Raw genomic sequence first — 18,559 nt, forward strand, 5'->3', positions numbered from 1 at the left:
AACCTTCATTTAACCATTTATTCAAAATTTTTAAAGAATATCTAGCTCATTTAAAGAAATCTCCTTTTACAACCAACTCTAGACTCACTTTTTCTGTTAACTTTTTTAATTTCCATATTTTTCGCTACCTTCATTTCTTGTACCTATTGTAATACATTATACATAATCTTTTCCTGGGTCCTTTCTATTTTTCCTTTTACACTTTTTATTTCTCTCATTACACTATGATCTTTCTTTACTAATCTGTTAAAGTAATGCACTACTTCTTCTCTTTTTCCTTGTAAAAAAATATTTGTTTCTATAACAATTCTTGTATTTTTCTCTTGATTTCTTTCATGTAATTCTTTTTGTTCATTAAAGTAATTTCTATCAGTATTTTCTAACCCTCCCAATGCATTGTTATATTGTCTTTTATATTTGTCTTTCTCTAGTTCTATCATATTACCACTGCAAAATCATTTTTTATATTTTTCGTAAATACCATCCACCATTCAGTTCAATTTTTATAAAATGCTCTCACAGTAATATGATCGTTACATAACTGTATTACTAATGTTTTTCCTACTTCATTCCATGCTTTCTCATTTATCCTTTTTATTCCTTTGCCCTTTTTTATATTTCTTGTTTTATTTTATTTAACATCATGTTTACTGGGAAAGTCCAACTGGGAACAAAGCCAATTTTCAATGGAGGCCCAGGGAGAATCAGTCCAGACGCTTGTCTTTGTAAAATGGGAGGAAATCAGAGTTCCCACAAAAAACCCACATGAATGCAGGGAGGACATGCAGACTCTGCACAGAAGGCACTCCAGTTAAGAATTGAACTAAAGAACCTCTTGCTGTAAGGCAATGATACTACTGCTGCACCACTGTACCCTCTGTCCTTTATCTTTAGCCATATTGCAAGATGGTCAAAAATCCTGTTTCAACTGCTTCCCCATCTCCTGCAACTAAAGCTTCCAATACTAATCTATTTCAGTTCTATGGATACCCCTTTTGTAAGTCCATGAATTTTTGTCCTAAAGTTTTACCTTACCACACCTTATAACTTGTAATATTTTTCTTATATAATTTCTCCCTTTTTTATGCTTGACTCTTAAATCATATTTAATGTCCCATGTTATTATAATATTCATATTTATCAGTACGTAGTGTAAAATCTGGTCAAACAAGCTTTCCCTTTCTTTACAATTAGTATAAGCATATAATGATATAATTCTATATACTTGTTCTTTCCATTTTAAATCTACAATGGTTAATTGTCCCATTTTACTAGAGTTAAATCTAATATCTTTACTGTAGTTCTACAGAATACAGCTATTCCAGAACATCTCTCATTTTCCAAATTCCAGATTTACTTTCCACCCCATTGTTTCTGTTTGTAATCTTTCTTCATTAGTTAAAAATCTTCTTCCTTCTAATACAATTTCATCTAGATCACATGTATTACACTACTCCAAAATTCCTATTCTTCTTACTATATTCTCACTATTCACATTTACAGAAAGCACTCTAAAATTTTTATTTTCCCTTTAATTCATAGTTTCATAAGTTCATAGCAAATTACTATGCTAGCTTTCTTAATAGCCCATGCTAAGCATAGCCAATTTCCTTCTCCAAGGTGAAAATCAAACACTATACTTTACATCTGTGAGTCAAACACCTTAACCATTATACCAGGTTTCAGTCACTAACTGGATACATTCTTTTTCATCTATTTCCTTTTGTTTTTCTATTGCACTTATCACTTTAAATTTTCTTTTTCTGTTTTTTTTCCCTTTACCAGTAGAATTATTTCCCCCATTTGCTACCTCCAAATATTTGTCTTCTTCATCACTTATTTCAGAAACTTCTTCTATGTCCTGTTTATTATTTTTCCTCTTCTGATTTTTCTATTTCCATTACTTCTAAAATTTCTTTTCTTTGTTCATTTTCTTCTTTTTCTTTTTCATTTTCCTTATTCTTGTTTTCATTTTTGCAATCCATCCATAAATGTCCAATTTTGCTACGTTTATAACATTTCAATTCAGTTTTTTATTTATTTTTTTTTTACAGAATGTCCTATTTCCCAACAAGTATAACATTTCCTTTGGTCACCGTTACTTATCAACTATCCTTTGCCACAAAAAATAAATGAATAAATGAATGAATGAATAAATAAATAAATATACATGTTTTGGATTGTCCCCAGTATTTTACAACACCCCTATTCCCCTCCACACTTGTCATGCTTGGTATATGTATATATTTTTTTCTCTTTCTATTTTTAACACATTACAATCCCAGCCACCAGTCCACAAATCCCTTTTGTCACAAACATTTGCAATGTCCAGTACTTATTTACATAAAGCTTTCAAATGTCCTTTCAAAGTCTCTTTCTACCTCTGTTTTAAATTGTTTCCCTGTTAACAGCTTTTAACATATAAAGATCCCATGGGTTACAGTCCTTTTTTTATCATATTATCCGTGGAAATTTTCCATTAAAAAAGTTTCAAATATATCACAAAGCGTCTCTTTGTTGATAAGAATAAATGCTCTTGCCTCATGTGATTTTAGACCCAAAATTATATTAAATTGTCTCCTACGTCATGCCTGTCCATTTCTTTGTCTTCTTTATTTTGAATCCTTATCACCTACTTCCATTTTTCATTTTCTTCTGCCATTTTTCTGCTACTCCACTTTGGTCCTCTTTTACTTTCTCTGCCCATATTTCCTTGCTTGCCACTATACTTCAGGATTGTCTCTGCATCCTTTTTTTGTATTTTATCCATAATGTCCCCCACAAGAAACATCTCATTTATTTTCTGGCTCATTCTGCACCAGCATTGCTTTAGGTAAATCATCCCACAACCCTCCCAACTGGAGAGTTGCAATTATACACCCATCATTTGCTGACTCATCTCCATCAAACAGGTTTCTTTGAAACATTGACTCAAAATCCTGCACACATTTTCCTGTCTTGCTATTTGTTTCTCCTTAATTTCTTTCACTACTCTATCATCTCCTTCCCCTCTCCAGCTGGAATGGAACAGATAGTGCTGATCCAAAATGAGTCCCACTTGTAACAATGACTTGTTGGGGGAGTTCCCCAATACCTTGGCCAAATTTCTCTTAGTAGTACAAATACCACCTAGGGTCTTCCCTGAGTAGGGGCTACTAGGCTTGTCAGACTAAGCCAGTCAACAATAGATAAATAAAACAAAAATAAACTGTTCACATGATGCCACCCCTCTAGGATGCCATCAAAGTCTTAGCAAGCATCCAACAGACTACAGAAAGTTAGAGCACCAAATTTGCTGATTCTAGAGAATAATGGAGTGAGATGTCTTCTAGGTTATATTTAAAAAGTTCTGCAAACACAAAAGTATATTTGCACAATGTGGGGTAACAAGTCTTACTTCTTCTGTAGAGTAATATCTAACAAATAATTTAACCTTCTTATTTTCAACCAGATTAATTGAGTCAGAAAGTTTGAGTTTTTGTTATTTTATTTTATTTTTTTATTTTGTTTGCTGTCTATGAAGTGGGAGAACTGGAATGAGGCAAAAACACAGAATAATATGTCCATCCTGAGATGCCAGGTTAACTATTCAACAACCTAATGAGGGTCTGAATAGCTAGCAACAATAGAGCCAGAGATAAAGGGCACCCCCTGTCTGGTGCCATGACATTGTCCAAAGGGGCTGTGACAGAATGGAGTTGATAAGCATCCTAGCAAAATCGGTTAGCTTATAACACACTAATCCCTCTTGTAAACTCCATCAGAAATTGCATATGAGCTACCGGGACTACTTCAAAATATTGAAAGACCCCTTACTCAAATTGTGTTTGACTGAGGCAACAATATAGAAACCATATATCCATGAAGCTGTAAAGCAGATAAAATGTTCACCGGTAAGGGAACCACTTGGCTACCAGCACAAAATACACGCAACTATCAAGTAAAACCAGCTAAAGTAGGGGAACTTGCCTGCCACACCCCCAAATGTGGGGGGCTATGCCCCCACAAACCCCCAAATTAAATATACCAACTCTGAGATCACACTATAGTGGGGAAAAGGCAAATACCTCCATGGTGGACAAGTAGCTCCTTTCCGAGGTGTAGTTTTTGATGACGTAAGCATTCGATTAAGTGAAGTTTTGTTGTTTCCATCTAATGAAATGAGATTTGATTATGTTGGACTTTGATATTTTGAAGTAGACCTTACCTAAGTCCTTCCACAACTATTCCCAGATAATCATGTGTAAAGCTTTGTCAAACTCATTAAAACAACCATTATCTGCTCAGGTATGTTGCAGAAGCCATAACAGTACAAGGACAGGGTTTTCATATGTTCAGAACTAAATCTGCCTTTAACAAACCTCACCTGAATGGTTACCACTAAGAGGGAAGGTATTTCTCCTATTCTGCCTGTAAGAATACAGGCATAGAGATTTTAATATCAGAGTTAAGTAAGGAGATAAGCCTGTAGTTCTGGACTTTACTGCTGTCTCTACCAGGTTTTAGGATAATGGTATACATTAACCCCTGGATTCTCAAAAGCTTGCATGGAGTGCAAGATCGGTGCAGGAGCTTAAGCAGGCAATATGTCTGCCATGAGATCCAGGAACAGCCCACAGGGGCATGCACGAGCGTTCCTGCACTAATCTTGCACAGATTAAACCCTGGTATGCAAATCACCCCATTTGCAGGTAAAATCCATGCAAATTAGGTGATTTTGCTAACCAGGAAGCTCGCAACAGTCCGTGCAATACTAGAACTATCTGCAGAAATGTACTCGGTTAGTAACCGAGTACATTTATGCAAAATCCAAAACAGAGCTATGACAGCTCTGAATAAAGGCTGCATATCAATTAGTAAGCATGCCGATGGCCAAGTATAAAGCCATTGGCATTGCAAACAAAACAAAAATTAAAAAAAAGAAACTTTTGTTTTTTATTTGCCCAATCTTGGCTGTTTAAGCGTAGGGCAGCAGCGCGCAAATGGGATCGGGGGAAAATAATAAAATAAACCTAAAATAAGCATTCTAACTAAAATCAGTATTCTGCCATGTAAGTCAATGGCAGGCAGAAGACAACCTGGCCAGTGAGTAGTGGTTGCAAAGGGGGAGGCTCGGTGTGAGACATGTAACTATTCATTAGCAGATAATCCTATGCAAATGAGGGGAAGGATAGTGAATCCCAGGTTTTCCCCAGGATGTGAGTCAGGTCCCAACAGTGTAAGAGTAGGAATAGCTTGGTGCAAGCCAAGGATGTAGGTGAAATCATGGGGGGATTTCAGGCATACTGTAAGGGGATTGGAGCCCTGTGGCTTGGGTTTGCTCCTTCTTAGCACAGCTAAGCTAGGAGGTGTGTCTAAACCTGCCTAGCACTCTTTACAAAGCCTAAGCAGGTGTGCATGCTGTGCAATGGTTTTACAGGAAGAAAAAAGAAGTTAAGGGGTTGGGAGGGTGTCCTAATGGTTAAGGTGTTTGCCTTACAAACACAAGGTGCAGGATTTGAGTCTCAGAAGGGATAATTGGCTAGGCTTACAATGGCACGCAAGGGCAGTTAGCTTAGTGCTAATCTATGAACCTAAACCAGGATGTTTGTGTGGCGTGCACACATGCTTAAACAGGGAGGTAATGGGAAGGGAAAACAGCAGTAGGAAGGTAATCAAGGAGAACTAGCATAGCTGGCAGGTGAAATGTATCAAAAGCAGCCAATTACACAGGCAGCAGCCCAGAACACTACTATAAACTAAACAAACACCTTTGCCTCTCTGTTATTCCACAGTCTACACCACTGGTGTATACAAACGGGGAAATTTTAACAGACAAACCTACAAGATGAGAAGCGCTGCAGCAGGCAACATAGAACAACATGTGCAAGTGGCTGAGGGTGGTGAGGATGTGAATGCTACCAAAAAACTCACATTGAGGAGACGGAGAAGAGTGTACAGACCCTGGGTAACCTACCAGGGGCTACATGAGCTGGAGATAGTGGAGCACTATAGGGTCGATAGAGACCTCCTACAGCAAATTGTTGAGCTGTGCCGGCCACACCTGACACACCAAACTGACTGAGGGGAACCCATCTCAGTGGATACCAAGGTATGTGAAGGCCAAGGTATACTAGCCACAGGTACCTCCCAAAGCATAAGTGTGGATATCATGGGGATCTCACAGGCATCAGCATCCAGAGTATTCCACCAGTTCCTGGATGCCACGTCAGCACATCCCAGTGAGCACATATATTTCCTCAACATCCATGAGGTGTTGACCAGCAATATGCATTTTTTCCACCAAATAGCAGATTACCCTGGGGTAGTGGGTGCTATAGACTGCATGCACATACACATCAAAGCACCACCCAGTGAGCAGGGTAGGGCCTACATCAACCGCAGGGGCATCCCTTCCATCAACTGCCAAGTCGTATGTGATGCCCAGGACATTATAATGAATGTGTGCACTGGCTGCCCTGAAGGCTATGACAATTCCCACATATGACATCTGGCACAGCTGTACCAGAGATTTGCCAATGGTAACATCCCCTATGGTCACCTAGTGGGGGATGCGGGGTACAGACTGGAACCATGGCTGATGACACCCATTAGAAATGCACACACAACTGAAAAACAATGCCATAATGAGGGACAAGCACAGGCCAGACATATAATAGCGCATGTGTTTGGGATGCTCAGGTCACGGTTCCGGTGTCTGGACACATCTGGTGGAGCCTTGCAGTATTCACCACCTACATGTACCCAAATTGTTATGGTATGTGCTATGCTACATAATATGATCCTGCAGAAACAGCTGCAGGAGGGACAGCATGGGACAGGGCCACACAGCTCCCCACCAATGCCAAGGTCTGCACAGGCACAGAGTGACCTGGAGGAGGAACAACCTGAGCCTGCCCCAGTAGGCAGAAGGAGGCGTGCCCAGTATGCCCTGGCCTTGGCAAAGAGGCAATGCATAGCACATGCACTGACACAGTAAGGACCCAGGATATAACACCTCTCTCTGACTCGCACATACAGTAAAAGGAATGCCAAACATGACACTACCTGTGCTCAACCATGTATAAGGAGTGTACTATGTGCATCCAACATAGGCAGCCCTCCAGCACCATCCGCAAGTCTGACACACCCTCAAGGTAAGTCATTCAACCTCCCAATTGCCAAATGGAGTAGAATGTGTCATTACCTGCAGCTATGGTATGGATGTGAGCATGCAAGGAAGTTGGGTGGCTGAATGTTATGGCAGCAGACAGTAGACATCCATAGTGGCACCATGACATTTGTAACACATACTGGATTCACCATAGTAGCCAGTACTACACAGGATGACAAAATCCACTGCAGGAAATGTGCTGAGTGACATGTGTGTCTATATGACCAACACATGCCAGTCAGGATGGTTCACATACCCAACAACAGTCTCAGCCAGCAGGACAGGTGTCAACAAACCCAAACAGAGCCTGTGCCATGGCCCCAGAATGATGTCTATGGTTAACTTCCCCCCCAGGCCTACACAGACAGACCACAGCAGGGCAGGCAGTGGGATGTTAGTTCTGAAGGGTAGGAAGTCAGACAATAATATGTAGGGCAACCAAAGCCATGATCTGTAGTACACTGGTATGCCTCTAGTCAGCATGATAGTTAGCAATACAGAATAAAATGGAGTACCTGATGTACCAGTACAGTCATAGCAAATGTGTACAAGTGTCATGTGTGCCCTCCACATCCTACATAGTAATGTAATAACAATCAGGTTTGCCCCCCAACCCTGTGTAGAAATGTAGAAATAATCAGGTGTGCCCCCCATCCTACATAGTAAAGTAATAACAGACAGGTGTGCCCCCCCCCCACTCCTGTGCAGAAATGTAGTAACAGTCAAAGCCAAATAGTCGATGGCTACCTTGCAGAAACAGCATGCTACCTGTCTGTGTACAACACAAAGGTCAGCACTGCAGCACAAACTACCTGGACACGATCCACACATTCAATACAGATGGCCATACTGGGCATGCTCACATACTTAGAGAAATCAAGGCAATTCCAGTCAACAACATACTGAAAGGTCATACTGGGCAGGCTCACACACTTAAACACATGAAGGCCATGACTGCAAACACCAGTGGACCAGACATATCTGGCAGTTTCAGTTTTAGTGCAGACACTTGTCAGTATGCACGACTGATGCTTTGCACACACAGTGAATAGGAATAGAGACATATATGTCAGGACAACACACTATAATAAGCCAAAGGCAGATGTACATAGATGTGTGGAAGAGGGTGACTGTGACAAGGAGACTTCCAGGCCTGTCCCACCCAGCACACAGCCAAAGAGCCCCAAACACATGAGGTGCAGATGTCACTCACTGCAGATACTAGCCAACAGTATCTGTCAGCATTACATACTACGTGGTGCACATGCCAGCTGTGCAACATGACTGTACAAGGAAGTAGTCATCTAGCAGCTGTATACACATACCTGTTAAATATGACCCCATGTGTGCCCTCATGTGGTGTGTCATCCCCTAGATGAATGGGTTATGGCCAATGCACACACTGCCCTCCCCAAAGCCCTGCTACGACAAGCCTGCTGAGGTCAGCCAATGTGAAATACACCTTTGGGAGAGTTGGAGCCCAGTAATCTCCGTGACATGTCCCATAACTGCGTATTGCTGTAGTGTGATAAACTAGTTAGGTAGGAGTTCTAACCCCAGACTTGACAACTGTGTGAGTATGTGTTTGTGTATGTGTCTGTCTGTCTCTGACTGTGTAGATAGCAATGCTTTTTAAGGTACTCACACTCCTTACAATTCATATTCTCAACTTTGGCAAGGCTGTTGATGTCACCTACCTACAAATACACCTCTGGGAAGGTTATAGCCCAGTTATCTCTGTAGCGTGTCCTGTAACTATGTACTGCTGTAGTATAATAAAGTAGCTAAGTAGGTGTTCTAATCCCAGACATGACAAGTGTGTGTGTGTGCCTCTGCCTGTTTGTGTAGACAGCAATGCTGTTTAGGGTACTCACACTCCTTACAATTCATATACTCAACTTTGGCAAGGCTGCTGATGTTACCCACCTAAAAATACACCTCTGGGAAGATTGTAGCCTAGAAATCTCTGTAGCACGTCCTGTAACTGCATATTGCTGTATTGTGATAAAGTAGTTAGGTAGGTGCTCTAATCCCAGACATGGCAAGTGTGTACCTGTCTGTGTAGAGAGCAATGCTTTTTAGGGTACTCGCACTCCTTTTTTTTTTTTTTTTTCAAAAGTATTTTTATTAGTTTTAAAACTTTTACAAAAAAGAAATGAAAATAAATACAAGATAGGAAACTTGTAAGGTACATCAAACCAAGAAAAAGAAAGTAAAGTATATTCTAAATTAATACAAACAGTTAACAAGTTTTGATTTATAGACAAGCAGTTATTGTAACAAGTACCTTACTCCTGAACAGGTAAAACATTCACTAGGGTGCCCCAGAAAAACATAATACAAATAGAAATCAGGCCTCCCAAGAGGAAGATAACTTTAATCAGATAACATACTATTATATAAAGTATAAACTATTAACTATTTTGGGGGTACACCACTTAAAGTAAATTATACATGTCCTAAAAACCTATTTACACCATATTTACAATATATTTACATCATGGATGTCAGAGGACCTCTCTGAATAAAATGACATAAGACAATTAGTAAAGAGTAATGTTTACATTATCAAATAAATTTGGACCGTACTTAGTACAAAAAGGATCCAGCTTGGAATGCAAATGTATAAGAAAAACTTTTGCTGGATTTTACTTATTCCGGATAAGATCAAAGAGATTTTCCCAATATTTTTTAAAATAATTATTTTTCTTTTTGCTACTTGTGCGCATTTTGTGCGCTGATATATATTTTATTGCCACATCCTTAAAGTTTTCCCATGAAATTGCTGAGGGGTTGATCCAATTTTTAGTAATGAAATATTTAAGGAGAGCACAAACTGAGACAAGAACATGATGGCGAATACCTTTGATTTGAATAGGAACAATATTAAGGATCATAGTTTGCCAAGAAAATGTAGGTTTCTCATACCCCATTTTTTCTAATTGAATTCTGAGGGAGCACCAGAGTTTATAGATCGTCTTACAACTCCAGAACATGTCTATTATGTCAACATGAGGGAGAGTGCAGAAAGGGCATGTTATGTTTTTATTACATCCAAATTTTTGTAAAACAACTGGGGTGTAGTAAGAGTTATTATTTATCATTAGCTGTGTGTAAATTAGATTTTTGAAGGGGGTCAAGTTTAGTATATTTCTGATTGCTTCATACTTAGATTCACTATATATTTCATCCTGTATTGAATCCTAGTATTTGGAAAATAAAAGTGAATGACTATGTATAATGGACGACACAAGTTTATAAGTATTAGCAGAATAAATCGTGACAGGACACTGCTATATTCCAAAGTTGTTTAATAAAATGTATCAGATAAAATTCCAGCTGATAAAATTCCACAATATCAAAGATAAAAATCCAAGATGAGCGCTTTCGGGTATAACCCTTCATCAGATAACATAGCATCTACACTACACAAATTTTAAATATGATGCTAACCAATGAGCTATCAGTGATTTACCCGCCTATTTTTCAAAATAGGCTTCATGGGGATGACATCATTTAAACCAGGTAATCTGTGTGCCATTAGCTCTATGATCCATTTGCTCTCCACCAACTCTGTTGTTTGTTTGATATCACCCCCCCCTGATATTGGCTACTGACCTAAATTTAAATGTATGTGTTACATATTGCTCAATGTGCCTATATAGGGCATTATGTATATCTTTGGTCCTAATAGCAGACATATGTTGTAAAATCCTAACCTTAAACATGTTATTCGTCTTCCCTATATAAAAACAATTACATTGTTCACATTCTGCTATGTACACTATATCGGATGTCCTGCAAGTAGCTCTCGCTGTAAATTCAAAATTCTTTCCTGTGAAGGGATGTTTGAATACTAAGTTTTTATTAATATAAGTGCATGCCTTGCAGGTTCCACAAGGCGCACTCCCTGGCTTAACCTTGAACTGTGATGTTTTATTAATTTTCTCTTTTCCTAAAATATCCTTAAGATTCCTATCCCTCTTAAATCCAAAACTGGGATAGTCACCAACCACAGACCTAACCTTATCATCAGTAACCAAAATATTCCAATTATTCCTTACTATATCACATATTCCTTTTACATTGCTACTATATTTAAGCATTAGTTTTGGTTTCTGTGTATAACTTGAACTTGTACTCATTTCACGTCCTCCTTTATTTATCAACCATGGCTTATATTTACTGTCTCTGAGACCTATATTTTTGTCTACCACTTGTTCTATCAGACTGGTTTTATAGCCCCTCTTCTGAAAATTTATCTTTAGTTTATCTATCCCAGAGTTAAACTGAATGTCTTCTGTACAAATCCTTGAAACCCTAGCTATTTGTCCCTGTATAATGTTGGAAAAGGTAGATCTAGGGTGTATACTATCATAGCTCAACAAACTATTTTTCCAACAATCTTTCCTATACAGGTTACTAGAAAAGCTGTTCATATTTTTATTCAATTCCAACCGTACATATAAGAAGTCTATGGATGTAACTGAGGACACTACTGTAAACCTTAGAAAAGATGTGGTTGACTCTATATATGTTACAAACTCTTTTAATCTCTCTTCACTGCCATTCCACAACATAAAGACATCATCTACAAAGCACTTATATAGCGCTATATGATGTAACCAGTCCTTATTCCTCAGAAATGACTTTCTCTCCCAATATGAGAGTACCAAATTAGCATATGTATTGGCACAGGGGGTGCCCATGGCCACCCCCTGTGCCTGTCTGTACGTTTGATGTAAACCTAAAAAGACATTATTTTCCAATACTAAACCAAGTAGGTCCTTCACTAATTCCATTTTTGACGTCTCAACCCCTAAATCTTTCAATAAATGTCCTATAGCCTTGATCCCATAATCATTACTTATAACGGTGAACAGATTTTGTACGTCCATGGTAACTAATATTATATTATCAAACTCCCCATTCAATTGTATCTCACTAATGGCTCCTAAGAAGTCCCCTGTATCTCTAAGAATCTGCTATACTTTCTGCATATGGTCTTAAATTATGTTCTAACCAGATTGATATATTTTCTGTGACCCATCCTCTCCCTGACACAATAGGTCAGAGGGGTGGGTCATATAGTGATTTGTGTATCTTCGGTAGAGCCTTGAAAACAGGTGTAGTGACTTCATTTTTATACAAAAACTTATACAATTCTTCAGTAAGTCTCATCTCATTCAATAACCTTTCTAAACTGTTATGTACATTATCCACAATTTGTTTAACTTTCAAAGGATGTATGGGTATATATGTATCCGAATCAGATAATAGATTTTTAACCTTAGTTTGGTAAAAAGTGGTATCCAAAACCACTACTGCTCCCCCTTTATCAGCTTGCTTAATGGTTAGATTGTCATTCTGACTCAGATTTTGTAACGCTATACGTTGTTTTTTAGTAAGGTTGTAATATCTATTAGTATGATCAGTAGAAGCAGGTGGTGCTACCCCAAATAATGTTTTCAATGCAATGTTCCGACAATACATCATCAAATCTATAATAACGTCATTAAATACACTTCCATTGCTCGGAATGAAAGAAAAGCCCTTTTTTAAAACAAACATTTCATCTTCAGTAAGATCATAAGAAGATATATTATAAACAACATCATGAATAGTATTACCAGTCATTCCATAATCCTCCGTTTCTTGGTGCCCCTGCCCTCGCTGAGGGACCTCTTCCAGTCCCCTTTTTTCTTTTTCATGGGCGCTGGTAATTGCGCTAAAAATGTTGTCCTTGTATCGGGACGGGACTTTGGTGAGGTACCAGACTTTCTTTGCTGCTTAAGTTTATAAGTATGTAAGATCATTTTGTTTTTTAGGGACAGCGAATTGATGATTGATTGTGTTAATTGAATATCTTGTTCCATAACTCTGTATTTAAGGAATTTTTGTTTTATAAGTGAGCTGAGTTGTCTTAAAATAGGGTCATATTTATTAGGAGTCCCAAATAAAGTTTTAACCTCTGCTGCATTTTTTGTACTATGAAAATGCCAGACTGTAGCCTTCATGATAATAGGAAAGTTAGTTAGATAGGTCAATCATTTTATTATTGATTTTTAAATTTGGATTCAGATGTATGGGTTGAAGAATGGGGATCGTATTTTGCAAATTAAGGGATTTCATCAGATCATGAAAAATAAGAATTTTGTTTTTTAGAAGAGGCAAACACTTAATGTTAAATTCACCAACAGGTGTGAGAAAGGGGATAGACTGAGGATTAAGTTTGAATGAACGTATATAGTTATACCAGATCTTGACCCATATTGAAGACCAAGATTCGTCATACGGATCATAACTGGCTATTTTTATTAACTGACTTGCTGTAATTATTTGATAATAAAGACTGAAATTTGGAAGACTTAATCCACCCTTAGCTTTTGGGATAGTTAATTTTCCTATATGCCATTCTGGTTGATTTAGGGAACCATAAGAATTTAGAAATTGCGGTCTCCATTTTGCGAAAGAAGTTTTTTGGAATATTAAGAAAAACAGAGTTTAAATGGAAAAGAATTCTAGGAAGAATATTCATCCTGATAATAGCAGATTTTGATAACAGTGTAAGGTTAATATTTTTCCATCTGGTTAGATCATTGTTCATAGGTTCATAGATTAGTACTAGGCTAACTACCCTTGCAAGCCATTTTAAGCCTAACCAATTGTCCCCTGTGAGATTCAATCCCTGTACCTTGTGTTTGTAAGGCAAACACCTTATCCATTAGGCCACCCTCCCAGACTTTATAAAGATTAGTTTTCATAAGTTCTTGATGAGAGTGCATGAAGTTTATACCCAGATATGTTATTGAATATTTAAGAGGTATGTCAGAAAGGGGGAAGTAGTATTCTAAATGCTTCTTAGGATTCAATGGAAAACAGGATGATTTGGTGGGGTTAAACTTATAGGGTACTTACACTCCTTACAATTCATACACTCAACTTTGGCAAGGCTGCTGATGTCATCCACCTAGAAATACACCTCTGGGAAGGTTATAGCCTAGTAATCTCCATAGCGTGTCCTGTAACTGTATACTGCTGTAGTGTGATAAAGTAGTTAGGTAGGTGTTCTAATCCCAGACATGGCAAGTGTGTGTGTCTGTCTGACCCTATCTGTGTAGAGGGCAATACTTTTTAGGGTACTCACACTCCTTACAATCCATATACTCAACTTTGGCAAGGCTGCTGATGTCACCCACCTAGAAATACACCTCTGGGAAGGTTGTAGCTCAGTAATCCCTATCGCACATGCCATAACTGTGTGCTGCTGTAGTGTGATTTAGAACCGTGATAGGGTTCCATACCCACCCATGGCAGGTCTGGATATTTTGCCTGTGTTTCAATCTCTGTGCATGGAGCAATGGATTATAGGCTAGTCACACTCAATACATTTCAGATGGCCTACTTTGGCAATCCTGCTGATGTCGTTCATTGTGAAATACACCTTTGGGGAAGGCATTCTCTTGTAATCCCCATGGTGTGTTCTATAATAGCTCCATGCTGTAGTGTGATATAGACCTCTGTCAGGGGTTCTATGCCCACACATGTCAGTTGTGGATGTTGTGTGTGTGCCCCTGTCTGTGTAGGGAGCAATGCATTTTAGGCTAGTCACACACAGTACATTTCAAATGGCCTACTTTGGCAATCCTGCTGATGTCATTCATTGTGAAATACACCTTTGGGGAAGGAGGTCTCTAGTAATCCCTTTGTTGCATCCTATAACAGCTCCATGCTGTAGTGTGATACAGACCCCTGTTAGGGGTTCTATACTCACCCATTTCTGTTGTGTATGTGTGTCACTATCTGTGCAGGGAACAATGCATTTTAGGCTAGTCACACTCATTACAATTTGAATGTCCTACTTTGGCAATCCTGCTGATGTCATCCAATGTGATATACACCTTTGGGGAAGAAGTATTCCGGTAATCTCCATGGCGCATACTATAACTGTGAAGTGTAATAAGCTAGTTAGGTAGGGGTTCTACTCCCAGACATGACAGGTGTGTGTGTGTGTGTGTGTGTGTGTGTGTGTGTGTGTGTGTGTGTGTGTGTGTAACATATATTCTGTGTGGAGGTGGGTGTGAGTGTGTGACACCTGTGGCCAATGTGAAGCACACTTTCAACCCATGTCTCATACACACACACACATGCCTAGGCAACAGCTAATATGTGGGTAGTTCACTGCATATTGGCCACTGATAGTTACTATGGGGTGATAGCTGTAGGCTACAGAGGACATGGCACCCTGTCCATCTGTCCGATATGCATGTACATGCAGACAGTGCACCTTCCCCATGTTCCCCAATGGACACCTGCAGCACCTGTGGTGACTCACAAAGGACATACCATGCCTGACAACATGCCCTGTATTGACAGATGCCTCTGACATCAGGAAATGCTGTTAGCATGCTATCAATGTAGGATGCAGGATAAACCTGCTGCCCATTACCAGTTCCCGCAACAGGTGGGCAAGACTGGCACATCTGATAATAATCTGTGTTCACAACATGGGCCAGACACCCCAGGTATAGTTCCACATGTCACTATACATGTATGTGGGAGGTGTGCACATCCTAGACACCGTCCATGTCATGGACTAAGGAAGACATACATGGCAAGTGATGCACAGCATTGGCCACACACAATAATCACCCAAGTGACTGGATGGGGGATACAATACCCACCTGTGTGGACAAATGCAGACACTACAGCTCTAAGCCACGATGCAGACCATCATCATGTGGCCTGATGCCAAGGTATACCCATTGCCTAGCCTTGTACAGCCATCTGGCACAGTCGACCACCACACAGCCATGCAGACATGCAACCATGCATGTCAGTACTGGCACCCTGTGTGTTTGTGTGTGTGTTGTATGGTACGTATGTTCACATCCACACTCCCTACAACCCCCATGGGCATACTGAAGCATGCTGTTTGATGTCAGTCACCTCCCCATACCCTTTGCCAATACAACCCCCATATGACCCATGTGGTGCATGTGATACCTGCACAGTGATGTGCTGTGGCAATTCCACTACTGATGAGCTGTAATCCTGGCCCTGCCAAGTGTATCAATGTGTGTGTGTGCATCCCTGTGAGAGTGTGGCTGTGTTGATGCTGGCACCTGTTCATGTAGACAGGCATGTGTACATCACCTACTGTATAGCTACCGTATCCCTGTTGCAGATGTCAGTCACCATCACATATATGTTCTGAGCATTCCACAAAAGGTAACCCATATGGCGCATTTAATAACTGCATAGAACTGTGATAGCACTACATAGTCATTAGGGGTTTGATACCCTGTGCTGGTAGGTGTGTGACATAAACATGCTTAGGTTTTTCTCTCCCACCACTCCCTGACTTGTCTTTGACTCTGTCTGACTCTCCCACTCCCTCACTGGTGGATGTGGAGACCTACACCTGCTTTGCTTGGCAGCAGCATGTGTATTTTAAGTGATGCTCATGGTCAGCTGATTGCCTCTGCAAGAATAGCAGCCCTCCCCTAGCTGATTGCATGTGGAACAGCTGTGGTAACATTCCCATAGTCAGCTGCATGGAAACACACTCCAATATCTAGGAACATCATGTTGGTGTTGGCCCTTTTCATTCACTGTGAGCAGGAACTAAATCTGTTGTTTGGCAAACAGCATCTCAGATGGATTGGGGATTTACCTCTAACAACATACGCTGTGGAAACAGGGCAACACACAGGAGAAGGATGTGCTTGACCTGACTACAGGCTGTAAGTGCTGCTATACTGCATTTGGAGTACTGTTGGTTTAACAGTGTGTGTGTGGATATGACTGTCCTACATGTCTCAATACCTCCCATGTCAATTCCATGTTTATGAGGAATCCTCATGTGCAGGGTCATCTGCAGACAGGGCAGTGTGTTGTGCCTTTGGTTTCATGTCTTACCAATGGAGCATCTATCTGTGGACTGCAGAAGGTAGTGTGAGGATTGTAGTCTGTAGGTGGTGAAAGCCGTGATGGTTACTGGCTTTATATCCCTCATAGGACATATGTTGCAACAAACCCTATTACAACAGTAAATGTATGAGGTTATCTCAGCGACATGTCATTATTGGCCCTGTGTATGTGCTTCCAGCCACAACTCTGTCAACCTGTGTACATATGTTGTGCATGAAGTGGTGCATATGTTCTGTACACCATAATTAGTGTCATCATATCTGATAACAAGTCAGTGAGATATTAGACTGCTACACATGTTATGTACAGTAGGGGTTATATCTGATGACATAACCTGGACATTCTGTGGATGTTTGTACAGTACTGAGGTCTGTGTACTTATGGTGAATGTTAACAGTGTGTGTACTGTTAATATGTACTTTAGCTTGTGTACAGATTGTGGTATATGTCATTGTTCTAGGTCCCATCCTATCTGATGTTACATGCTGCTCCACTGTGTGGTATCGTATTGGCATACATGTTTGTAGGGCCATACACACACATGTCCCATCCCACAGACAGCCATCAGACCAAACTGTGTAGCAGCCCAGTATATGTAGGGTCAGTCTGTGAGTGGTACATATGAGGATGGTGTCCAACACATTGTCCATATACTGTAATATTATGCTAGCTTAACATACATGGCTGTGGCTGTGTTCACATTGGTTGTGGTTATGCACTTTCACAAAGGTGTATCTTACCCTCTGCTGTGACATGCCTGTAGAGCCTGCTATATATGCAGGTACATGTGCATTCCCCTATACGAGATGTAGGCCAGTGTTGAGCCAGTCTGCCTGTAGCCTGCACAGTGCACTGTTACATGCATAGCAGCTTAGTGTACTTACCCAGTGAGATGTCTTGTGCAGATACTTGCCATATGTACTGCTGCAGAGCCTTCCTTAACAGTCAGGTATGTCAGACAGAGCAGTGGTATGCTGTACAGATGTATGTCAATATCTAGTGGGTAGTACGTGGCCATGGTACACCTGTACCAGCAGTTATTATGTGACAGGCCAGACAGGGGTGTGTGAATACATAACCTATGGAGACAAATGTATTCCAGTCGTTAAGTGTTATACCCGTCTAGATGGCTGTCTATATCCATATTGCCATGCATGGTACACATGTTTAACACTAAGGGGTTATGTGTATACCTCTGGACTGTACAGAGTGTGTCAGAATGTCCCCATATATTGGCCAATATCTCTGCTGCAGTCCACAGGGGCATTACGTGCTAGCAACAATACTTTACTATGATGTCCTTAGGATGTCTGTCAGTAGCCAATGGCACAGATGTTATAAGCAGATGTGGCCTCCAGCACACACCATGTCTGTGAAAACAATCCCAATGACAGTAGCAATAGTCTACTAATATACCTGCTATACATACTTGACATCCCCTTGCACTATGACTGTGGGACTATAGAAGCTGGG

Source organism: Protopterus annectens, chromosome 1.part1, assembly GCF_019279795.1.
Source record: "Protopterus annectens isolate FY-2018-M chromosome 1.part1, PAN1.0, whole genome shotgun sequence".
Taxonomy (NCBI): domain Eukaryota; kingdom Metazoa; phylum Chordata; order Ceratodontiformes; family Protopteridae; genus Protopterus; species Protopterus annectens.